We start from the raw sequence: 26,499 nt of genomic DNA, 5'->3' as shown, positions 1-26,499 counted from the left end.
TCTTATATACCTGCTAGACATGCGGATGATCCCGTCCCATACAGCTGGCATTGCACGGCTCAAAGACGACTGGCTTAACCCCGAGCGATCTGCCAGTTCCCTTTGGAAAGAACAATTTGCCAGGAAACCAAGCGTTATCAGCACCTTTAAGGGAACGGGTAATGCGTGGCTCCTCGAAAGAGCTCCAAGAGGATAGCTCTTGGAAATCTGAAACGGCTTATAAGCCAGTCATCATCGTGGGTCAGAAAATCACTGTGATCCCTAAACGTTCCCTTCGGATTCGGCCATTGGTGTATAAGGACAACATTGCCATAGACCAAGGGTTGTATACATTTGCAAATGCTTTTATATGTTCTAAATCACATAATTGGTAGAAAAATATTGTCTCAATTAACCCATTTTATCAATTATAAATTAATAGCAATGTTTTTCACATGTGTTGGTGCGATACTTTGTAGTGTGCAATTTAAAATAATTGCCTCTAGGAGTCGCCAAGGGAAATAAAACAAACACACGCACAAAAAATACACGTACGCCAGACATGGAGTTGGCGTGGATCAACGCACATTCTCACGTTAATTTCATCGTTAGTAAATCCAAACGTGAGCGTGAAATCTGGCGTACGCAAAGTTTTTGTGCGTACGCAGCGTTGATACATGAGGCCCCAGGTGTTTCGGCCTTTAAACAGGACTCGTGTCTGAAGAATGCATATAGAAAAGCTACATGAAATGGCCGGCGACAGCGTATGACGTCACCACGGCGTGCTCGTCACTGCTGGTGCATCACTACCGGGCGACACATTATAAAGAGCCACCGGTGTAAACACATATCCCCTTCATCGTCTGAAGCTTCATGTCCGAAGCATGGAAAAAAGCGTAGGGGACGCGGTGTCTCGTTCCCTTCTCATAGTTACATACGTAACCTAGAGATATTCCCTTCCGAGGGAACTCTCACCGCGTGCCCTAGGGGTCACTATTGGGGAACGGTTATACCCACGTCTCCATGCTGAGGGGAGTGCATAGTAGCGAGCACTAAGTGTAAATTCTGTGAAGAATCATCTCTATAGGACGAGGTGACAGCTGTCAGAACGTAACCTCCCCGGCCAAAGCCTGAACTGTTACTCACTTAACGGAATGGGTCAAATGGACCCAGAGCACAGCTCAGGTTGGAATAGGAGATTCCTTTGGAGGAACGGCTAAGTTAATACTTAGACTTAACTAGAACAGGAACTGCCAGTACTACCAAGTCTAGTTCCCTCAGTGAACTGACTCAGAGATAGCGACTAACAGGCCTGTCCTAAGACAGAGACCGTTCTAGCAGGGGTTATCATCAGATAACACACCCTGGAAAACAGATGGTCAGGAGATATCTAAGGTGATATCGAGTGAAGTTGGGCCCAGGGAGACCGGGGTTTTAAACCAACTCAAAAAATGGGAACGATGTCTGCGTAACCCATCCCATATAGGATTTTAGAAAAGAACCCAAAAACTTGGTGGGAACTTACCACTTATGTGGATTTTAGGAAGTGCACAAGGATTGCGTGCGCACTTACCACTATTGTGGATTTCAGAAAGTGCCCAGGGTTTAGCGTGGGACACTACCCTAGTAAAATGGGATTTGGAGTCTGTGTTTTCCCCCATTTTGGGGGTTTCATTGTTAAAGCTCCAGATTTGTCAAGGACGACAAGAATTAAAATAGGGGAGGACCCTCCCTCTATTAGAGAGGGTAGCAATGCTACACCCTATTCAGGACAGACAGTCCTCAAACTGTTAGTCAACTGATGAATTCGTTGAGCTACTGACCATCATGATAGTGGACGCAGACAGCGGACAGACCCCTAACCCCGACTTGCAGGGAGGAACATCAGTCCTTAAAAAGGCTATACTCTGAAGGGACCCTTAGTGTGAAGGGTAGCATACTGAAGCCAGTCTACATGGATGCTTACTAGGAGAAGGTGGTGCTCAGGAATTGACCTTCATTAGAAGGGGGAGGATACTCATCCCACTAGGAGCTGTGCTCTAAAACGGGACCCTTGCGAAGGGTAGCGAACGTGCTCAAATCAGGACCTTGAGAAAAGATAGTGGTTATTTCTTTCTTTAGTCAAGGGAGAAAAATGAACCATGTGGTAGTGGCGCTGCTATGAGGGAACCTTGAACAGGTGAGCTGCCAACAGCCTGAAGAGGCTTCAATCGTAGGAGCCTTCGCTTCTAGCACGTTAAGGGTAGGCTACAGAACCCTGAGCAACAGGGAGAAATGCCAACACCCGCCAGAAGGTGGTGATCTAGTAATACCCTTTCTGCAGAAAGTGGAGCAGCAAAAGTCATTTCAAGGGAGAACTCCTCGTTAGTCATGAAGCCTGAAGGGGAGGTGACACTCGACTCGGAAGTCAGGGGCAGACAGGCTCCTAACCCTGATTAACAGAGAGGAAAACCTGCCTGCCAGGAGGCAGCGCTCGGATATCACCCTTCTTCAGAGGGGGAGCTTACTCCTCCTGCCAAGAGCAGTGCTCTTAAGTGGAACCCTTTCTCAAAGGGGAGCAATCATTGACTCAGGAAGCCTCTGAGGGGTCCCTGGCTCTGTCAGCGAGAAACGGTACTCTAAATAACATTGTACATAATATAATACTACCTCAGTTGAATCGACCCTGCCCTCAGGCTAACAGGGGGATCGACAGACCCCAGTCTAGGTGGACTTATGTTCCTGTCTCAACAGACATAAATCCCCTGGAGCAGGAACTTATGAGGACAGACTCCTAACCCTGAAGGCTAGGGAGGAACGCCCATCCAGCCGAGGGCGCGCTCATTAGGGACCCTTCCCTCGGGAAGGGGAGAGCCCAGCTCGTGTGTGAGCCTGAAGAGTGAGAATAAGAAAGGTAAACACAGAAAATCACAACATATGTCATTGCGCCGGTGAATATATGCCAGGTAACCAAGCCTGATTGCAAACAAACTATTTTGAAAGGGAGTCCTAAATTTATATGAAGGATCCAGGATATATGTCACTCCGGAAAACTATTGCTGTACGTGGTTTTTGGTTATTGGTCCTGTTAGCAGCACGTAAAGCGATCACATATTGCTTCCATAGTCCCTGTCACTTCAATGTATCGCAGTCTCACAAGATTCCATTGTAATCAACTGCAGATATAATGTCTTATGTACATCGTGTCTACGTGTGGCATTTAGTGAATTCTCAGTCTCACCCTGTATCTATTTATATATTTCTTTATATCTTAATTGTCACGTCCACACACACAAGGAGAGGGTAAGTATACTTCGTGATATTTATTAACAGACGTGCACACTTCAAACAGGTGAAAACTGGTGAGTATAGACTTCGGTATATGAATCTTCAAAAACAGTCCAACAGGTAAATATAAGTTCATTGACAATCGTCAGCAAGAGCAAAAGTCACTTCCCTCAAAGTGGGTAATATGTGTTCACAGGTTCACCCAGATGCAGTCCGTTTGGAGCACAGGAGAATCGAGAGGAGGAAGAGAAGATCCAAGGAGAGATGTCCATGTAACTTTGATTCCAGCCGGTGAGTGAATGGTAGAGGTGAGTATTTAAAGGGAATGGTGATTGCGGGTCCAGGTGTCGGTGATTAGAACTCTGGTGATGGTTCACGGGCGTGGTGCAGCGGGGATTGGCTGGATGGTGATAGATCGCGGTGATTGGGACTGAGGGAACGTGATGAGGGTGTGACATCACCCCCCCTCCACGGGTGACTCCTGGCACCCAAGAGCGGCGACGGGGACGACCTCGACCTCTGGGAGCTGGGCGATCCAGATGTTGTTGGTGGAACTCCTCGAGGAGAGCAGGATCTAAGATGTCATCACGGGGTATCCACGATCTCTCCTCGGGTCCGAACCCCTCCCAGTCCACAAGGTATTGGAGTCGGCCGTTCCGTCGCCGGGAGTCTAGGATCTCTTGGACCTGGTAGATGTTGTCTCCGAGGATTTCGGGTTGGTCTGGAGGAGGAGGTGGCTCCGATTCTGTAGAAGAAGGGAACAGAGGTTCAGTGTGACGTTTGAGTAGGGAGACGTGAAACGTGGGAGAGATCCGGTAACATGGAGGTAAGTTAAGACGGTAGGTGACGGGATTTATCTGTGAGTGGATAGTGAAAGGCCCTATGTAGCGGGGACTCAGCTTCTTGCTGGGCAGACGGAGGCAGATGTCCCGGGTTGAGAGCCATACCTGGTCTCCAGGGAGGTAAACAGGATTAGGTAACCTGTGGCGATTGGCGTTCTCCGTGTGCCTCCGTACTGCCCGTTGCAGATGGACATGAGCTGAGTCCCACACCCTCTCGCTCTCCCGGAACCAGTGATCTACCGCAGGCACTTCGGAGGTTTCTCCCGTCCATGGGAACAGTGCAGGTTGGTAGCCTAGAACACATTGAAATGGGGTTAAACCAGTAGATGTCTGACGGAGGGAATTTTGTGCATACTCAGCCCACGGTAGATACTGGCTCCAGGTGTCCTGATGTTGGGAGCAGTACGTCCGAAGGTAACGGGAGATCTCCTGTATCTTCCGCTTGGTCTGCCCGTTAGTTTGAGGGTGGTATCCGGATGATAAGCTGACTGAGGTGCCCAGTAGTCGGAAGAATGCCCGCCAGACCCTGGAGATAAACTGAGGCCCTCTGTCGGATACGATGTCTTCAGGAAGCCCGTAGTTTCGGAACACATTATGGAACAGTGCTTCGGCAGTTTATAGTGCTGTGGGGAGACCTTTGAGAGGGATTAGTTTACAGGCTTTTGAAAAACGATCAACAACCACAAGAATTGTTGTGTAACCTTGAGAGGGAGGTAGATCCGTGGCAAAATCGACTCCCAGGTGCGTCCAGGGTCGGCGGGGAATGGGCAAGGGTTGGAGTTTACCTTCGGGTAGGCGACGAGGTGTGGTGTTGACGGCGCAGACCGAGCACCCTCGGACGTACCGATCCACATCCCTGGTCATGTTGGGCCACCAATACTTCTGTTGAAGGAGCGAGAGGGTTCGCCTACTGCCAGGGTGTCCAGAGCCAGGGGACGTGTGCGTACTATCCAGTAAAGGGAGTCGGTGACTGCTAGGGACGTAGGTGCGACCCGGGGGAAGTTCAGGTGGCGCAGGTTCCTCGAAGGTGGCGGTTCGGATGTCCTCGTCGAGTTGCCATAGGATAGGCGCTAGGAAGACAGATGGGGGTAGAATTGGGTCAGGAGTGTCAACGGTAGGATCTTGTGAATACATACGGGATAGTGCGTCAGCCTTGGTGTTCTTGTGACCGGGTTGATAAGTGATTTGGAAGTTGAAGCGAGCAAAGAATAGTGACCAGCGAGCTTGTCGCGCATTCAATCTTTTGGCTTGTTGAAGGTACTGGAGGTTTTTGTGATCGGTTACCACGGTGAAGGGGAATTGGGCTCCTTCTAACCAATGCCGCCACTCTTCGAGGGCCAGCTTAATTGCCAGCAGCTCGCGATCACCTATGCCATAGTTCCGTTCAGCTGGGGTGAGTTTCTTGGAGTAGTACGCACACGGATGGAGGGATCGGGGTTCACCAGACCACTGTGACAGGACAGCTCCTACGCCTACGTCTGCCGCATCCACTTCCACTACGAAAGGCTTTGATGGATCAGGATGCTTGAGTATAGGAGCTGAGGTAAACATGAGCTTGAGGTGGTCGAAGGCTTGTTGAGCTTCAGGGGTCCATTGTAGCAACTGACGTCCTGCCTTCAAGAGGGAAGTAAGTGGTGCTGAGAGGAGACTGTAGTTCTTTATGAAGCGTCGGTAAAAGTTGGCGAACCCTAAGAAGCGTTGGAGTTCCTTCACCGTTTTGGGTTCCGCCCATGTGGCCACTGCATCCACCTTACCGGGTTCCATGCGAACTCCCTCCGCAGAGATCACGTATCCGAGAAAGGAGACGGTGGATTGATGGAATTCGCATTTTTCCGCCTTCAGGTAGAGCTGATACTCACGGAGACGTTGAAGAACTTGGCGAACATGGTCTTGGTGTTCTTCGAGGTTACGTGAATAAATCAAAATATCATCAATGTAGATGATGATAAAACGATGGAGATAGTCACGGAAGATTTCGTTCATGAAGTTTTGAAATATGGATGGACTGTTGGCCAGGCCATAGGGCATCACCTGATATTCATAGTGGCCAGTCGGGGTAATGAAGGCGGTCTTCCACTCGTCCCCTTCTCGGATACGGATCAGGTTGTAGGCACTGCGGAGGTCGAGCTTGGTGAAGATGCGGGTTTCTCGTAGCTCCTCCAAGGCTGCTGGAACTAGTGGAAGTGGGTAGGCAAATTTTACCGTAGCGTCGTTCAATACCCGATAGTCTATGCAGGGTCGGAGTCCACCATCTTTCTTGGAGACAAAGAAGAAACTGGACGCTGCTGGAGACGTGGAAGGTCTGATGAACCCCTGTTGAAGAGCCTCCTGGATGTAATTCTCCATGGCCTCCTGCTCAGGATGTGAAAGGGGGTAGATTTTCCCATGGGGTAATTTGGCATCTGGCAGTAGGTCGATACTACAATCCCAGGGCCGGTGAGGAGGTAGTTGGGTGGCTCGTTCCTTGCTGAAAACGTCCGAAAAGGATTGATAGATGGTGGGAATGGTGACTGAGGAATGAGTGGTGGGGCTCTCAATGGTGGTAGCGTGAAGAGGAATAGAGTGGTGTGGTGGTTTCGAAGCCAGTGAGGGAGAACTGTAACCATGGTCCTTGCATTCCGCACTCCATCCTAGGATTTCTCCTGTGCTCCAGTTGATGTGGGGTTGGTGCGTAGCAAGCCAGGGTCTGCCCAGGATGACATCAACCTTGGCTCGAGGGAGTACTAGAAGGGTTAGGCTTTCACGATGGTCAAGTTGAGAGACAAGTGTTAATTCTTTGGTTCTTCGAGAGATCTTACCATCGCCCAATGGTGAGTTTTGAATAGTGGTTATTCGATACCTGACTTCATTTCGGACGGTGGGAATTCGATGTTTGGTGATGAAATGCGATGAGATAAAATTGCCAGCCGCTCCAGAATCCACAAGTACATGTATGGGGAGAGTACGAGAGTCCACTATTAGGTCGGCATCGATATGGGGTAAGTGAGATATGGTAGGAGTAATTGATACTGTACTCACCATTGGACGAGGCGGACGAACTGGGCAGACATTGATGAGGTGCGAGGCTTCTCCACAATATAAGCACAGATGGTGGTTAATCCGTCGTCTCCGTTCAGCAGGGTCAAGACGATAGGAATCGGTGATCATTGGTTCCTCAATGTCTCGTTGGGGTGAAGGCGCTCTGTGTGGGAGAGAACTAGCCACAGACAACGTAGAAGGACAGGCAGAGAGATGTTGCGAAATACCTGTAGCTTTCTTAATGAAAGTCTCTAGCGGTACGTTGTCATCATAAATGACCATGTGCTTGCGAATTTGTGGCTTAAGTCCTTTACGATAAGCTGCCAGGAGAGCGATCTGATTCCAACCACTATTGGCTGCTAGTGAACGAAAGCGTAAGGTGTATTCATGTATGTTAGATGTACCTTGACGCAGGGTTATGAGTTCATCGTGCACTGAAAGGGGAGTGAGAGCTACACCAAACACTTCCTTGAAGTGAGCGACGAAGGCATTGTGTGAGGTCAGCGCTGGACTTCTCGAATTCCAGAGTGCTTCCGCCCATTGAAGTGCCGGCCCAGTGAGAAGGGAAATCATGAATGAGATTTTAGAGATTTCATTAGGGAAGTTGTGAGCGTTAGCTTCAATATAGAGGGAGCTTTGAAGGAGGAAACCATTACAGCCGCCCGGATCACCGGAATAACTCATGGGGCGAGAGAGGGGCGTGTTGGAGATCGTCGTGGAGTTAGTTCTGGCTGTGGTAGGAACGGTTTGCAGAGACTGGCGGAGAACGTTCACCATATCAGCAAATGGGTCGGGAGAAGCATCGGTAGATGCTGCGTTCGCCTCCATGAGTGAGCTGTAGTAATTTCACGGGCTGGAATCCTGTCACGTCCACACACACAAGGAGAGGGTAAGTATACTTCGTGATATTTATTAACAGACGTGCACACTCCAAACAGGTGAAAACAGGTGAGTATAGACTTCGGTATATGAATCTTCAAAAAACAGTCCAACAGGTAAATATAAGTTCATTGACAATCGTCAGCAAGAGCAAAAGTCACTTCCCTTAAAGTGGGTAATATGTGTTCACAGGTTCACCCAGATGCAGTCCGTTTGGAGCACAGGAGAATCGAGAGGAGGAAGAGAAGATCCAAGGAGAGGTGTCCATGTAACTTTGATTCCAGCCGGTGAGTGAATGGTAGAGGTGAGTATTTAAAGGGAATGGTGATTGCGGGTCCAGGTGTCGGTGATTAGAACTCTGGTGATGGTTCACGGGCGTGGTGCAGCGGGGATTGGCTGGATGGTGACAGATCGCGGTGATTGGGACTGAGGGAACGTGATGAGGTTGTGACATTAATATTATTATATCTGTTATTAACCATTTGCACACACACAAGCATTATCTGACTCTCGTCCTGACCGCAGACGTGGTTTTACAAGCCAATTTTCAGCCAATTTCTTGCGTTTTCCTTTTTTAATGATATTTTCATACGCAATACAAAAAGTCCCGGTTTGACCAATTTTTTTTTTATAAACGGCTCAAAACATTTGAGTTTTTGCTAGTGATTCCGATAGAGAAAAGTAACTTTCCTTTCCTCCAGCCGCATTTCGCACGTCATCAGAATCAAATGATTGCAAACAACCTATTTGAACAGTATTCAGGCAGTGACAGATGACATTTTACAAGAACACAAGTACAGAGATGTGTATTGAGAAATGTCTTAGCATGTCAAAGAAATCGTTCACTTCCAAAACAAAAATGTACAGATAATGCACTCGCCCGGTTGTCATCCAAAATGTTAATGTCTTCTTCAGTGGTAAAGATTTTTTTTTTCTTTTGAGGAAAACATTTTAGGAATTTTTTCCATATTGTGGACTTCTATGCTGCCTGCAAGTTTGAACTTCAAAATTGCAGTTTCAGTGCATACTTCAAAACCATTGGAAAATCCCAGCAGAGGAAGAAGTGTCTTTATGCTGTATTTAAACTGTATTTTGGAAGTTTAATAGATATCCTATATTATGGAGAAAAATAATAAAATGTTTTTCTAAAAAAACATACTTTCTTTACGACTGAAGAAAGAAAGACATCTTAGATGACAGGGTGGTGAGTACATAATTTATAAATGTTTGTTCTGGAACTGAATTAGTCCTTTAAGGGTAATTTATATAAGCTACTGTGCTTCTAGCTTAAAAAAAAAGGGAGTCTAGAGTCTTGAAAGTGTAATGTAAAAAAAAAATGTTATGTCCCTTGTAATATTTTATGCATAGGGTTTTTGTCGTTTTTATATTTTGCAGGTTTTCAGTGCAAAAAATCCATGCAGTGCCGTTTTTGCAAGTTTTCTTCTCTTCACCAAGACGTCCTCTTCAAGCACTACAGATCTTGCCATTGGTCAGTTAATGCAACTTCCTTTTCCTGTTTACATCCAGAATGTGTCTGTATTTTCAAAACAATAGGGGCTTTAAAGACACATCTGTGGAGGGTACATCCTAAGATTGGTTATAAGAAGAACACATTTTCTTGCAACAATTGTGATTTTAAGGACATCTGCTCTCAATCTGCATTTCTTCAGCACTTAAGAAGACATCTTAAAAACCATGAAAGGGTTCATTGTCCATTTTCAAATTGTAATTTTATTAGCAACAGTAACCGCACATTCACAGCTCATAAGAACCGGAAGCACAAATCCCATGGGCTTAATAACTTTAGGACATCAGTTTGTGCTGAGAATAGTTGCAATGATGCGAATTCAGCTCCTTCCATAGGATGTGTGCCAATTTCACAGGAAGAAGAAGAAGAGCATACTCCTGATTTGAACCCTGCCGTCTCAAAGCAGTCACTTAAACACAAACTTGCAGCCTTGTTTTTTTCTCTGTAGACACAACTACATGTGTCCAAAAGGGGCTCTCAGCATATCATCAATGCAATAAGTCAGGGGTTTTCAAAGTGTAAGACACACACACACACACACACACACACACACACACACACACACACACACACATACACACACACACACACATGTTGTGTTTACATGTTTTATGGGGACATTCCATAGGCGTAATGGTTTTCATACTGTACAAACCGTACTTTCTATCGCCCTACACCTACCCTACACCTAAACCTAGCCCTCACAGGAGATTGTGCACACTTTTACTTCATCAAAAAACTCATTGTGCATGATTTATAAGCCTGTTTCCTCATGGGGACCTGAGAAATGTCCCCACAAGGTCAAAATCTACTGGTATTCCTATCCTTGTGGGAACATTTGGTCCCCACAACGTGATGAATACCAGGTACACACACACACACACACACACACACACACACACACATATATATAAACACAGAAAAATGTCAGACTGTTTACTCACTTTTATCATTATTTGTGTAAGTGCAATTATTTAGAGAGTAATAACAATAAAAACTTCATTTTGCGAGACGATATAAATGTCTGAAACAAACATTATTTTGTTAGCATTGAACAGAAGTGATTTTGCAAGTTAATAATGACTGTATGGTCCAGGGACCAGCCTAAAGGGATGATGACAAGTGTAACTGAAAGTGCACATCATTCTGAGACATTACAAAATGCTACAACACTTAGTCAGTCCAGTATATGGAGTACAGTACCTTTGAGCTTCTTAATGAATTGCTGCTCAAGGTATTTCTTGTCAGTTTTTGATTCAATGTGGCACTCTGCATCAGTACAGGGTTAAGCCTGCGTCCCCTACAACCATTTTCCATTTCCTCCACCTGCAAAAATGAGGATATAGTACTTTAAAAACACAGAACATTTGCAAATATACATTTGTTATATGCTGCACCATTTATACAGGTATACACAGAATTGCTTCATTCCAGTGAGTTTGATATCAATTCAGTTGATTTTACGAGAAAGACCCAAAGTCCAAACACACTCAGACTACTTTAAGAGGTGGTGCGAGTAGTTTGCTTCAGGTTTTTAGTGCAGTTCATTAAAAAAAACACACTGGGAAAACAATGCACTCTGTGTATACATTCATTTGAGGTAAACAGCCTCTATGTATGGCCATAGCCGCGGGAACGTATTTTGAGCAGGGGGGGCTGAGAGAAAAAAAAAGTTTTCTGTAGTCTACCTTTTATGTAATGCTTTTACACAATGCAAATAGGCCATATTTACAAATATAACAAAAGACGACAACCTAAGCACGTTTTCAGTGGCGCAACTGATAATACGTGTAAAATATTGTTTTTGACGCGGGAGACCCGAGTTCGCGTCCGCCTTTTGGTGAAATCATTTTCGAAATCGTCTCCCTTTACACTTAGGCTATATCACATCGGAAAGTCATTTGTTTTTAATAAAAATGTATGAAATAAATTTAAATAAGGAGTTTAATTTATTAAGGCATACCTCATACAAAGGATTTGACTGCGTGTGACGTGCTCTGAAAAGTGCAAAGACATACTCGCTGAATTAGAGACGGTAAATGTGGCTTTTTTTATAGAAATAAAATGCATTTAGTTCAGTTGAACATGGGAGGCTACAGATCTGAGGGAGCGCAGCGAGTCTGTTCCAAGCAGCTCTGAGCCGCAGGAGTGATATGTGACGAGAATGATGCGAAATGACTGGTGGCGGATCCAAAAGCAAGATAACTATTGTTAATAAACCTTTAATTTCTTCATTTAAAATAAACGAGCTGGTCTTTATCGTTGCTGTGTTTTCATAAAAAATAACGGTGAACCACAAATTAAGCATTCGTTTAAAAAAAGGGAAACCTTATTTATTTGGGGGTAGATCTGCTTCCTTATCCGACTGATCCAATATTATCTGTCTGCTCAAGTCTCAGTCTATTTTTATTTTGTTTGGAAATGCGTTTTTGCGCCGTGTTGGTTGGTGTAGGCTATTTTTAATCTTCAATGACGGATGCGGTGACGTCACGCGACAATTATTGTCATTGTATTGTATTTCCAATAAATTTGAATGAATATTCGAATTACTAAAAATAGTTTTTGTCCTTCTTTGTTACAAATTTTACATTTATTTATTTTTAGCACCGCACCCCCAGCACCCCCATTTTTTCTTTAGCTCCGAGCCAGGGGGTGCTGCAGCACCCTCAGCACCCCTACTTCCCGCGGTAATGTGTATGGCTGTATTGTACAATGAGGTTGACATGAGATAAAATCAGCACAATTCATTTCATGATGGTTTAGATAGCAAACTTTACATTACGTCTGTACCTCTAATTATATATTTCATTAAAAATATAATAAAGATGTGTTAATTATGCTAAAGAGATACATTTAGTCCTTTTTGTGTTATTCTGCTATTCAGACCTTAAACATTTAATTATATTAATATGCTAAATTGGACAGACTTAACTGCATTGCAACAGTCGATACAGTATTAATAATGAACTATCAATTCTAAATTACAAATTTATATTATTAAAACTGGCTGAGCTGACCTCATTTACAGTTAACTGACATTAAATAAAGAAGTAAAAATCAAGTAAAAGTGTAAAAGTAAACGTTTACAGTATTACATATAGCCTAACCCATCTTAAAGTATAGGCTAAGAAAAAGTATATGTTGTATTATCAACATAAAACTCCATGGCAATTTAATAAGATGACAAATTAAATATTTGCAAAAATGTAGATTGTGTTACATTTGGATTAAATTAACATAATTTCTGCAAATAAATGTTAATTTTGTGCATTTCAAGGCATATAAATTGAGCACGTGACCCGTGTTACGTCTATGAGCAAATTAGCTTTTCAAACCCATTACTTTCTCTCATCCATATGCCTTATTCTCTTTTTGTCATCGTTTTCTTTACCAATAAAGCCATTTCAAGGAACAAAGATGAATAATCATCTCAATCACAATGCAAATTCAAAGCATTTGGAGGTTTTGTAAAGAGTCTATTTCCTCATTGATGTCACAGTTCTTCCAAATCTTTTAAATATTTAGTTCTTAAATCACAGATTATGATCTTTTAACGACTGCCACCAGAAAACAATACATAGAAAAATAAACCATGCAGACAATACTTTTTTTAAGAATCAAAATATAAATCTTACATTATTTACTCAACTAATTTGCTGCTGCTGCATCGCTCACTCAGTTTGGAAAGTTTGTGAGAGACAAAAAAAGTTGCAACTACACACCCACCGTCACAGCCGGTCACACCGCAAGGTGCTACTGGCCTCAGAGCTTCTCCCTTGCTGACAAAGAAAGGTCTTAATAAATAAATGTCATATCTGGAGATAAATAAATGTCGACATAATGCATAAACAAATATGAAATTAAGCAACTGATCAATAAACCTGGAAAGAAAAACTTGTGGAAAATAATGTCATAAATATATGAATGATAGGTGTAATACATATGGGAACACATAATACATAAATAAAATTATAAATAATACAATTAGAAAATTTTTGGTAAAATAATATATTTCCTCATTTTTAATATACATTTTAATATGTATTTCACCAAGAAAAAAAACTCTGAATACTGTTGTCATGTTTTATTATTCGAAAATGTTTCCTTTTTGTAAATAAATATGCACTTCTCGGATTGTAGACACAGAAGCGCGTGAACAGGACTTTTATTTTTGATCTGGTGTGTGACGTCATAAGGCTGCAGCGCTCCTGCATCAGTGTTTCAGCTGAAGAAAGGTTTGTAGTCTTAACCGTTTAAAGTGTTTAAATTCATACAAATCGTTCCGTCTATTTTATGTCGCTTACAAGCGATGTAAACGTAATAATTATTGAATGCAACATGCTAATATTTAATCTAATAATGACCGTTATTTTGTGAGTAAAGCGCATCCACAGATCAGTCTGATTTCTCTCTCTGTAGGGATTTAGATCAGAAACACGAACAACAAACTCCGAGTCAATTGAGTCGGTTGATTCACAAAATGATTCACTGTTTCGCTGAGAGACCAGCTGCTCAAAACAGTGTCAGTACAACGAGAAGAAACACAAACATGTGTAACGACAACTTTGACAAACAATTACAAATGTTTTGTTGTTGTTGTTGACAATCTTAAAATACAATAGCCATTTTAATGATTAACGTAATATACTAAATGTAGGCTAATATTAAAAATTAAATACCTGACATGAATTTGAGTGTTTGTCTATTCAGATCATTTAAGTCCATTAACTATCACTGTGACTCCCTTTTCCTTCATTATCAGAGAATGTGCGTCTAATTTCTCTCTCTCTACAATGAATCAATCGCGTGATGATAAGAAGTCATGAGAGAAACTGAGAATCCGAATCATTTGAATCGAATCTTTTGTGAAATGATTCAGTGATTCGATTCAGCGGCAAACGAGTGAAACACAACCGAGAATGATTTCATGAAAGTGTAATATATTAGATATGATAAATAATCGAATACCAAATGTAAATAAAAAATAGCCTACCTAAATATGAACGTTTTGTGTAATATGTATATATCAAGTCTCTAACCTCTTGTCTTATTAGTGCACTGATTACTGAACTAGGAGCTGATTGAGACACACAGAGATTTAGTTTGCATGCATTTTTCTTACTATTAATTTTTCTCATCTTAAACAGGACAAAGTGTACAAACACACAGAAAAATTCCAGGAGAATCAGCAGAGATCCACGTGACACACTTTTATAAAGATGGTGTTTATTAAAGTGGAGAGTGAAGACATGAAGATTGAAGAAACATTCAGACTCAAACATGAAGATACTGAGGAACAAACAAAGATGGTGTTTATTGAAGAGGAGATTGAAGACATTAAGACTGAAGAAACATTCAGAGTCAAACATGAAGATACTGAGGAACAAACAGGTTGGTTTTTATTCTCAAAGCTGAACTGAGTTGTATTTATGAATAATGTAATGTGGAGACATTCAACAGAAGTGTTTAGATCACATGACAAATACTAACACTGAATATCTTGCTTTCACAGTGTGCATTTGTTATGTTGTCATGCATTAAGATTGTAACAGTAAAATAAAATGGAATTACCCTAAACAATGTGTGTTTATATATAAGTATAAACCCAATATTTGCTTCTAATATTAAAACCATTTATTTCAAGCACTTTGGCTAATCATACAAAAGCAAGAAAACTACTCATTTTGTTATTTTGCGCAAAAGCAAACCTTGAAATGTGAGTAGTCATATTTGGATACTGCATGCTCTCTACATTTGTTCATTTAAAGTATTCGGTAAGCAAATAAAACAGACAGGTAACACCTAAATGAATCCACAACTGAAAACAGCCTTTTAGTTTTAAAATATTCTCAGTCCACACTGAAATGTCAGAAAACTTTAAATTCATCTTACTGCGGGAATGTACTAATCGTCTTTCTGATATTATTGATCTTCTCAGAAAAGAAAGCTCTAAGATTAGCAACTCCTCAATCCAACAGTTTGGTGACTGTCCGTTGTTTGTCATGCTGCTCTCTTATGCAGTTCTACTTCCTGCTTGCTCACCTTTCTATTCACCACCTGCAAACTTTGGATTACACTTTCTGTGGATTGTACATGCACTGGTGGACACTCACATTGGACTTATCAACACACTGGGATTCTTGGACTGTTTTAGGGTATGGACAAATGAACTGTATTCTTTTAACAGAGTTTACCTAGTTTTATCGTGTTGTTTTAAAGTCTTTTATGTGAACCTTGTAAATACACCAAATCTATTTAAACCAATCTTCTTTTATGTCTCATTCTTTTAACCACTAGTCATCTCTCACAGTTAAATCTGATCCCATTTTAGTCTTGTAACTCGGCTGATAAGGCCGATTGTTACACTTGGATGGGAGACCGCCAGGAAATACCAGGTGCTGTAAGCTTTTGCCTTTTCTTCACTATTTATATAATATGCTGGCTTTTACGGAGGCTGATCTTTAAATAGCCCACTTTTTGGAGCAACCCTCGCTTACGGCCATACCGCGCTGAGAGCGCCCGATCTCGTCTGATCTCGGAAGCTAAGCCGCGTCGGGCCTGGTTAGTACTTGGACGGGAGACCGCCTGGAAATACCAGGTGCTGTAAGCTTTTGCCTTTTCTTCACTATTTATATAATATGCTGGCTTTTAGAAAGACGTGTTTTACCGCTCTATTTATTACAATCATTTGAATGTATTATAGAGTTTTAAGTGTTTTACATGTTTTTTAGGCCATTTTATTACTCTTAACATTTTAACTGTATGTGTCTTTCATAAATGGATGGTTGGCCTTAAATTATTCAGACTAAATTCAGAGTAACAAAACTACAGCAGTAACACGTTTGTGTTGGTTAAATATAGGCTATTTAATAGATTTTACAGTTTAAGATAAAACTTAAAATATGTAGTTATTAAATTATATAAAATATTTCAAAGTCATGATATATTGTTAAATAATATGAAACGGAATGTTCATGCCACTAACATTGTTTATAATGTTGCAATTATAATTTTTCTCAGTTTCTGATAAGAACAAGGCAGTCGATGAGTCTCAAGAGTGTCCACCTAATATATAGCACATATAAAATGAGCTTCAGAGGAAGTTTACGAGCTGGCTTATCTTTATGCGGAAGTTCTAAAGAACGCTCCATGCATAAGGTCAATTGGTGTAAAAATATTGCCTGTTTTCTTTTAAAGGATATGTTCTGATGGGATTGTTTTTTTGTTTTTGTTTTTTTTACAGTAAGTTATGGGGCATTTTCCATTTAAAAGGTCAGTGTAACAGACCAGTGGTTCCCAACCACGTTCCTGGAGGCCCCCAAAGACTTCACATTTTGCATCTCTCTTTTGTCCCACACCCCCATTTTAGTGCAGGGGTGCACAAACCTGTTCTTAAGGATTTATCATCCTTCAAAGTTTAGCTCTGACCCTGATCAAACACACTTGAACCAGGTAATTAATCATTTAATTAGAGATACATGCAGTGTTGGGGGGCTCCAGGAATGTGGTCGGGACTCGCTTTAACAGCCCTTTTTTTATGATTGGCTAACATCATTGCCCCCTTAATAAAACCTCAGAAAGAATTATTGTGTGATGAATTGTTCATCTGATGGTTGAGTGGGGAGTTTGTCCATTTTCCTTGCCTTTCTTATATGTGTTGCATTTGATCCCCTAGAAGAAAAAATGGTGCGTCATAATTGAGATCAGTCTATATCTGTAACATGTCTCCTTGTGTTTCTTGTTATTGCACTGCTCACAGCTGTTTCTTTGTCAATTCAAGTCACAGCTGTTCCCTCAAAGTCAAGTCCCGGCTGTTCCCTCAAGTCAAGTCAAGTCCCAGCTGTTCCCTCAAAGTCAAGTCAAGTCACAGCTGTTCCCACAACGTCAATTCACAGCTGTTCCCACAACGTCAAGTCACAGCTGTTCCCTCAAAGTCAGGTCATGTCACAGCTGTTCCGTCACCATCACTACAAGTCACAACAGTCCCTTCAAGGCCAAGTCACGTCTCGCCTGAGCATCCCGAGTCGGCTCACAAGACGGCCTCCGTTCCTGATTTCCCGGTCGAGACGGCCTCCGTTCCTGAGTCCCCAGCCGAGACGGTCTCCGTTCCTGAGTCCCCTGCCCAGATGGCCTCCGTTTGTGAGTTCACGGCCCAGATGGCCTCCGCTGGTTCTGCCCAGTCTTCCAGAGCCTCCGCTGGATCCGCCCAGTCTTCCTGAGCCTCTGCTGGTTTCGCCCAGCCTTCCTGAATCTCCGCTGGTTCCGACTAGCCTCCCTGAGCGCCCTCCAGTGCTCGCGCCTCCTGAGCGCTCTCTTGTGTCTGGCCTTCAGAGCTCCCTCCAGCGCGTCCTCCAGAGCTGGCGCCTCCTCCAGCGCACCCTCCAGAGCACCCTCCAGAGCAGGCACTGCCCAAGTGGCTTCCTGAACTCCCTGATCCGCCATGGTCTCACAAACGATCTATTCGGCCATGGCCTCCTGAATCCCCTGATTCACCATGGCATCTAGAACTGTCTAGTAGTCCATGGCCTCCAAAACTCCCTGGTCCGCACCCTACCGGGAGGGGGGTGTAATGTAACATGTCTCCTTGTGTTTCTTGTTATTGCACTGCTCTGTTTTGGTTTCTCCCTTTGTCTCCCCGTTGTTTTGCTGAAGTTGGTTTGTCCCTTATTATTGTTTACACCTGTCCTTGTCATTAGTCACTCTATATAAGTTGTTTTATCCTGAGTTTCTTTGTGTCGTCTTAAAGTTAAGTTCTGTTGGTTCCTTGTTATTCCCGTTTTGTTTCATTAAAAGAAACATTTGTGGATTCACCTCTGGATTACCGAGTTTTCCTTCGAGCTAATCATCAGCCAGCGGATCTAACAATATCTAGGTTTCCTAATCTTTTATTAGATTGAAAAAATTGTATAGCAGCCAGCTTAATATATATAGGACACCAGCCAACTATAATCAGGTTTGGACACCATGATATATGATCTAGCATACATGCATTACATACAGTATCTACATGTTTTGGTGTTACCTGCTTTGTGGCATTAAACTGGGGTTAACTTTTATTTCTTTGTTTTCCCACCTTAGGCCCAACAGCACTGAAAGAGGAGAGAGAAGATCTGAATGAAACTGAAGAGAAAGATCAGTTTGAGAATCTTCATGTTTCCATAACTGGAAAAAAATCATTTTGTTCCTTACAGTCAGAAAATACATTTAAACAAAAAAGAGCTCAAAAGGCAAGAACTACGAGTTTTTTCACTTGTTTTCAGCGTGGAAAGAGTTTCAATGAACGAGAATTTAAAGTCCACAAGAAAATTCAAACTGGAGAGAGGCGTTTCATCTGTCAACAGTGTGGAAAGAGTTTCAGTCAAAATAAAAACCTTAAAGTCCACATGAAAATTCACACAGGAGAGAAATCTTTCATCTGCCAACAGTGTGGAAAGAGTTTCAATGAACAAGGAGAATTTAAAGTCCACAAGAAAATTCACACTGGAGAGAGGCGTTTCATCTGTCAACAGTGTGGAAAGAGTTTCACTCGAAAAGCAAACCTTAAAATCCACATGAGAATTCACACTGGAGAGAAATCTTTTGTCTGCCAACAGTGTGGAAAGAGTTTCACTCAAAATACAAACCTTAAAGTCCACATGAAAATTCACACAGGAGAGAAATCTTTCATCTGCCAACAGAGTGGAAAGAGTTTCATTCAAAAAGGAACCCTTAAAGACCACATGAAAATTCACACAGGAGAGAAATCTTTCATCTGCCAACAGAGTGGAAAGAGTTTCATTCAAAAAGGAACCCTTAAAGACCACATGAAAATTCACACTGGAGAGAAATCTTTCATCTGCCAACAGAGTGGAAAGAGTTTCATTCAAAAAGGAACCCTTAATGCCCAAATGAAAATTCACACAGAAGAGAAATCTTTCATCTGCCAACAGCGTGGAAAGAGTTTCAGTGAACAAGGAGAATTTAAAGTCCACAAGAAAATTCACACTGGAGAGAGGCGTTTCATCTGTCAACAGTGTGGAAAGAGTTTCACTCGAAAAGCAAACCTTAAAATCCACATGAAAATTCACACTGGAGAGAAATCTTTCGTCTGCCAACAGTGTGGAAAGAGTTTCACTCAAAAAGCAAACCTTAAAGTCCACATGAAAATTCACACAGGAGAGAAATCTTTCATCTGCCAACAGTGTGGAAAGAGTTTCATTCAAAAAGGAACCCTTAAAGACCACATGAAAATTCACACTGGAGAGAGCCTTACACATGCAATCAATGTGGAAAGAGTTTCAGTAAACGAGGAAACCTTGACAAGCACACGAATATCCACAATAGAGAGAGCCTTTTTATCTGCCAACAGTGTGGAAAGAGTCTGACAGATCCCCTCAGTGTGGAAAGAGTTTCAACCAAAATGTATAAAACAGTTTTGGTCCTTGATTCTGATTGGATGAGCCACATCTGAAGCTGTTGTAAATTACTCTACAAACCGACATTCTTTGTTGCCTATGTGTTGCTCAGAAAAAACAATGTAGGGTCCGGAACAATCAGACACAGTTGTTCATAAGACTAACAAATGATCACAGACCCCCTTTCACCCAATCCACAACACTGGCTGCCATGATGTCTACAAATGGTCTTACAATCAATTTTATCTTGAATCTTTTAAAAATGTTGAAGAATACTACTTTTCAATGTATCTATTACTAACCAATAGTTTTTGCAGTTTACTTAAACTCACCTTGATGTAATTTGTTCAGTTGCAAAACCTACATTAGTGCACAGCATTAGTGCAAACATTTCTAATTAACTGATAAGACATTTCAAAAGTATTTTTACTCTTTCCCTGGCAGCATTTTTTTTTAAAGTTGGCAGAAACTGCCAGAATTTTCAACAGTACCCTGTTTTAGAATCGCACAATGTGTAGGATTTTATTTCATATTTGATGGGTTTTTGAGCATTGTACACCCTGCGAGTGAGGTGCCCATGCCACAGAAGCATCCTCTCATCAATGCATATTGATGCATTGTTGCAAAGTTTTGCCACAATGTTAGGCTGATACGGTTCACGGAATTTGGACAAGAGGTGATTTAAAAAGGGGAAGACTTTTGTACAGCCTGTCAGTGTTATTGGCTTGCCTTGCTGTATTATTGAAGTGAAGAAAAGGTTTGCTGCCAGTTCATTTCATGCCACTCATGAAGAGGTTCAGGATCTTCAGCTGAATGGCTCACAGCGAACCATGTTGACATGCTTCACTAGTCTGACCTCTATCTAGTTGCTGTGTTCTACCTGTAAATAATTATATGAATTATATGTGTATTGGTCACCCCTATACAACAACGTTTCACTTGAGCACCTGACAACTGGACAATATTTTTGTTTATTAATGTATTTACTGATTCAGTAATGTCATAGGAAATTCTCAACATTGAAGACATGTCAGAACTGCCTAGAAACCTTGTTATTTACTCCAATATTGCTATTACATTTCAGATAATTTAATACATTGATGAAAAACTATTAGTAGCTAAGTTTAACTGTAATGCATGGATGTCTGTTGTTGCTTTGGTAGTCGTCACATCCACTGCTGCTCTGAGCACTGGATCGGCTGCTGTCCGTGGTGCTGAAGCTCCGCAGCTTCACAAGTCAAAAGTCAACAATGAGTATGATTAAGATACTAACAATCTCCTCTTTTTTTGCACATTGTTGCAATAGACACAGTAAGAATGGTACATATAAGGCAGATCATAAGTTAAGAGCAAAGAATAATTACTAAAGTGTTAAGCCAAACATAAAAAACAAATAAAGATCCAGATTAAAACTTGTTGGTTATCCCAAATCCAGATAATCATATAAAATCTGAGATTAATAAAAATCTAACTAGTAACAGAATCATGGGGATTGGTCAATTAAGCACATTTTTTTCTAAACACTTGAAAGTAACTGAACAAAATCAAAAACAACAATATAATTCAGAATGTTTTAATTAACATTCAAAGGACAGATAGAACCAGCTAGATTAGAACAGAGTCAGAACACAAGACCCTTAGAGCCAGACCTACTCTTCATTCCAAGCCTGAAGGTTACAGGGAAAGATGAGGAGTTGCTCTCTCCATGTGGTTCCTCCAGGCCTTTTAGGTTGAAGCAGCTTCTTCACCACATCACTTTTAGGAACATGTGCCACATCATTTTCCTTGATAGCAAACTTGGGTCTCTACCATTTTTTTGTTTTTCCCTGGATTCGTCTGAGAAATTGTTCAAGTAACTTTCTTAACCATGCCGTTGTCTTTCTTAGGTATTCAGGTGTTCCTGACTGCCAACCTCCTCACTGGTGCTTGGTTGGGACATTTCGAGCAGTTTCAGAGGTGTCAAGTATTTTTACTTCATTACTTGGCACCTGATTTAAAAACTTGGGGCTCAATAAAAACCACATGGTAGTTGTGGCACCTTAGGGCAGACATTTTGGAGGGACTTCCCTTTTAATTAATCCTTATATTGTCCTCCATACATCAAAAGCTAGAATGGCAATGATCATTAATAGATGTACTTTTAATTTAGCAGTTTCCACATAAATAAACCACCCTTTTTATATGCTTTCAGCTCTGCTCATGTCTCACATTGTTCAATTTCTTTTTCCTCTTTTCGAGGTTGTGTGTATTTTGTAAATATTTGTTATCTTATGGCATCTTTACACAGCATAGGCGGCACAGAAACCAAATCTGAAGCAGCATAAAACCACGAAAATGTGCATTTACACAGACTGCTCAATGGTGCTCTGAAGCGGCATAAATGCATTTACACAGGAAGTAAAATTGCGGGAAACATAGCCTATACCATTTAAGATAACTACAATTTTAATATTAGCTTCAACAAAAACAAATGCTATAAAATTAAAGAACACAAAATATAAAACACAAAATTAATACACGTCATTTTTAAAATGTAACGGCATTAAATTAAAATTTCCTGCGAGTGCTACAGTGTATCGAGCGCTGGACGGTTTGTCAAAATGTTAGCTTCTGTGGTGACAGTTGACAGTTATTTTCTTTTTCTTAACAAAATTGTTCCAGTTGGAAAAAAGACTTAAAAGAAATTATGATTTACTGCATCTGGAACATTGCCGCACGATTTAAAGAGGTCGAAATGTGTTTCAAAGAGCCAGGAAGTCACTCAGGCGCAGGCACAACAAAAGAAAACTGATACTAGCGTTAGCTTTCCAGGGGAGACAGCAGATGTCGCCAGACCGTCGTGTGTGGGTGAAATGTCGTCCGCAAGATGTTTTTTGGAAAGTAATGGTACAAAATTACAGCGATACTGACTGGGTTAAGCATTTTAGGATGACTCGAGATACTTTTATGTCATTGGCTGATGAACTCAAACCAGCTCTACAAAAGTAGGTTACAAATTGGCGAAAGCCAATTGATTTCAGACGACGACTTGCCGCTGTGATTTGGTGGTTTGCTACACCCTGTGAGTACAGGACTGTGGCTGAATTGTTCGGCATTGGTGAGGCCACATTGTGTAAACTCATTCGTGAAGTTTGCCGTGGAATTAAACGATTAATGCTTAGAAAATACATTCACCTTCCATACGGCCATGAACTTGAACACATATTCTCTGGTTTTGCCAGTCGAGGAATGCCTTTTTGTGTGGGTGCTATTGACGGTACACACATCCCAATCATATCACCAAGAGAGAAACCCCGCAGACTACCATAATCGCAAAGGCTGGCATTCAATAATTCTACAAGGCGTAGTAGACTATTAACCTAATCATCTGAATCAACTAATTAACTCTAAATACCTGCAAAAGATTCCCGAGGCTTTTAAAAACTCCCAGCCTGGTTCATTACTCAAAACCGCAATCATGGGTAAGTCTGCCGACCTGACTGCTGTCCAGAAGGCCATCATTGACAACCTCAAGCAAGAGGGTAAGACACAGAAAGAAATTTCTGAACGAATAGGCTGTTCCAAAGTGCTGTATCAAGGCACCTCAGTGGGAAGTCTGTGGGAAGGAAAAAGTGTAGCAGAAAACGCTGCACAACGAGAAGAGGTGACCGGACCCTGAGGAAGATTGTGGAGAAGGACAGATTCCAGACCTTGGGGGACCTGTGGAAGCAGTAGACTGAGTCTGGAGTAGAAACATCCAGAGCCACCGTGTACAGGCGTGTTCAGGAAATGGGCTACAGGTGCCGCATTCCCCAGGTCAAGCCACTTTTGAACCAGAAACAGCGGCAGAAGCGCCTGACCTGGGCTACAGAGAAGCAGCACTGGACTGTTGCTCAGTGGTCCAAAGTACTTTTTTCGGATGAAAGCAAATTTTGTATGTCATTCGGAAATCAAGGTGCCAGAGTCTGGAGGAAGACCGGGGAGAGGGAAATGCCAAAATGCCTGAAGTCCAGTGTCAAGTACCCACAGTCAGTGATTGTCTGGGGTGCCATGTCAGCTGCTGGTGTTGGTCCACTGTGTTTTATCAAGGGCAGGGTCAATGCAGTTAGCTATCAGGAGATTTTGGAGCACTTCATGCTTCCATCTGCTGAAAAGCTTTATGGAGATGAAGATTTCATTTTTCAGCACGACCTGGCACCTGCTCACAGTGCCAAAACCACTGGTAAATGGTTTACTGACCATGGTATTACTGTGCTCAATTGGCCTGCCAACTCTCCTGACCTGAACCCCATAGAGAATCTGTGGGATATTGTGAAGAGAAAGTTGAGAGACGCAAGACCCAACACTCTGGATGAGCTTAAGTCTGCTATCGAAGCATCCTGGGCCTCCATAACACCTCAGCAGTGCCACAGGCTGATTGCCTCCATGCCACGCCGCATTGAAGCAATCATTTCTACAAAAGGATTCCCGACCAAGTATTGAGTGCATAACTGAACATAATTATTTGAAGGTTGACTTTTTTTTGTATTAAAAACACTTTTCTTTTATTGGTCGGATGAAATATGCTAATTTTTTGAGATAGGAATTTTGGGTTTTCATGAGCTGTATGCCAAAATCATCAATATTAAAACAATAAAAGGCTTGAACTACTTCAGTTGTGTGTAATAAATCTAAAATATATGAAAGTCTAATGTTTATCAGTACATTAAATAAAATAATGAACTTTATCACAATATGCTAATTTTTGGAAAAGGACCTGTATATAAACAGATTAATACAGACAACTACATAAGACTATTAGTCTGAACAGATAGAAATATGTGATTTGTAGTCACAGAACAATAAATAATAATAAAAAAAACTGTATATAACTAAAAATACATTTTCTACAATACAATACAATTCAAAAATTGCAAAATAAATGTATTCAAACATTCATTTGTTGATGATCAGTACTTATTTTTTTCATGCTTTAACATTTTAGGCTTCAAAACTTAAAGTTAAACTGGATTAATGCATAAATCAAGTCAAATGTCTGCATTACAAACATGCCTCGTCACCCAAAACTTAAAAATCTGACATCATTAAGTCACTCTCATGTTGTTTCAAACTCTGTATCCAAAGTCATGCAGCTTTGTACTACATACATGAGAGTGAGCAAATGATGACAGAATTTTAAGTTTTGGGTGACGTCCCATAAAATCATCAAGCTTTTATAAGTAGGTCATCACCCTTTCATAAGGCTCTTCCTCATCACTATAATTGTGTGAGTGGCACTGTGGATGGTGCAGTATCTCGTGAGGCAACATGAACTGATGATGTTCCAGACCTCCATTGGTGAGTAAAGGGCTGGTGAGCAGTTGACTGGGCACCACATGGAGGAAATATACTTGCTAAGATGTTGCCAAACTGGCTAATAGCGTCCTGTTGCATTGCCCGCATCTCCCTGGTCATTTACAATGCTGTTTGTCTTTGTTGAAGTTCTGAGTAAAATTTTATTTTTATGCCACAGTTGCTGCGCAGCTCCTGATCGAAGAGCCTCAATATTCTAACTTGGCAACAAAGAGTAAGTCAAGTTTTGATTTTTAACACTAAAATAATATTGTAGAGTCAAGGAGCAATCTGCAATATTACTTAACAGACTATCACACAAAAGTCTTACAAAAGCTCCAAGAGATTGTTGAGAACCAGCAAGACAATTGCCGAGACGAATACTCGCTACTGTAGCTGTAACGGTGACAGACGTGGAAGACGTGGAATTCCTGGAAAATGGACCGTGGAGGAACTGCAGATCCTTGACAGAGAATTGGAAAACAAAGAAAAAAGGGCCAAGAGGGTAATACATCCCTAGTAAAAAAAAAAAACATTAGGAAACAACAATTAGTATATAAAACTTTTTTCGCTGTACATCCATTATATTTCCATTTTCCACTTTTAAGACATATTATAGCCCTTCATTTCAACCCGTCATAGGCCAGTTTTCTCCAGTTATGTTCAACTCTAATAGCTATTCCGCATATTGCACTTTTTTTGTTTGTTTGTTTTCAAAGAAACCTTAACATAGGCCTATACCTAACAGAATCTGCAAAATAATAATAATGCAAAAAACAAGAAGGATCATAAATTAAATTTCCCTAAAGCTTTTATATATATATATATATATATATATATATATATATATATATATATTTTTTTTTTTTTTTTTTTTTTTTTACTAGAACTGAGGTTAGAATAAATAAATAAACAAACAAACTTACCGTACATACATACATATTCTTACATTATCTTTATCATTTAAAAACTATAAGGGCATTAGAGTATTAGAGTGGTTTCAGAAGAAAATACCTTTTCACATATGAATGTGAACAAAACATTGCCCATGCTGTTTCCATTCAAACAACATCAAAAATCTTTCAGCAGCTGTCATGATGTCATGTTCTTTTATTATAAATAACAGTCTTTCTTTCTTTCTTTCTTTCTTTTAAACAGAATAACTACCTTCGGTCCCTTGGGGGAATAAACCCAGGTGCGTCCGTGCGCAAGGTTGCAACAAACAATGTCCTTGGAGCCTACAGCCTTAAAGGGAAAAAAAAACCTTTCAAGGTTCAAGGAT

The 26,499-nt window shown here is 41.3% G+C and overlaps 2 protein-coding genes and 1 non-coding gene across 3 annotated transcripts in view; 2 read left to right on the top strand and 1 right to left on the bottom strand.

Moving 5' to 3' along the window:
- The window catches only part of LOC141326054 (uncharacterized), a 264,874-nt gene that overhangs the window by 122,502 nt on the left and 115,873 nt on the right, over positions 1-26,499 (top strand). The gene's annotated exons all lie outside the window — the stretch shown is intronic.
- Positions 1-26,499, bottom strand: part of LOC141325767 (uncharacterized) — a 92,632-nt gene that overhangs the window by 38,528 nt on the left and 27,605 nt on the right. The gene's annotated exons all lie outside the window — the stretch shown is intronic.
- LOC141326863 (5S ribosomal RNA) lies at positions 16,005-16,123 on the top strand. The gene has a single exon (XR_012354209.1). It is a non-coding gene; the product is annotated as a 5S ribosomal RNA (ribosomal RNA).

This window comes from Garra rufa, chromosome 2 (assembly GCF_049309525.1).
Source record: "Garra rufa chromosome 2, GarRuf1.0, whole genome shotgun sequence".
In the NCBI taxonomy this organism is placed as follows: domain Eukaryota; kingdom Metazoa; phylum Chordata; class Actinopteri; order Cypriniformes; family Cyprinidae; genus Garra; species Garra rufa.
This window is presented reverse-complemented; position numbering and strand designations above follow the sequence as displayed.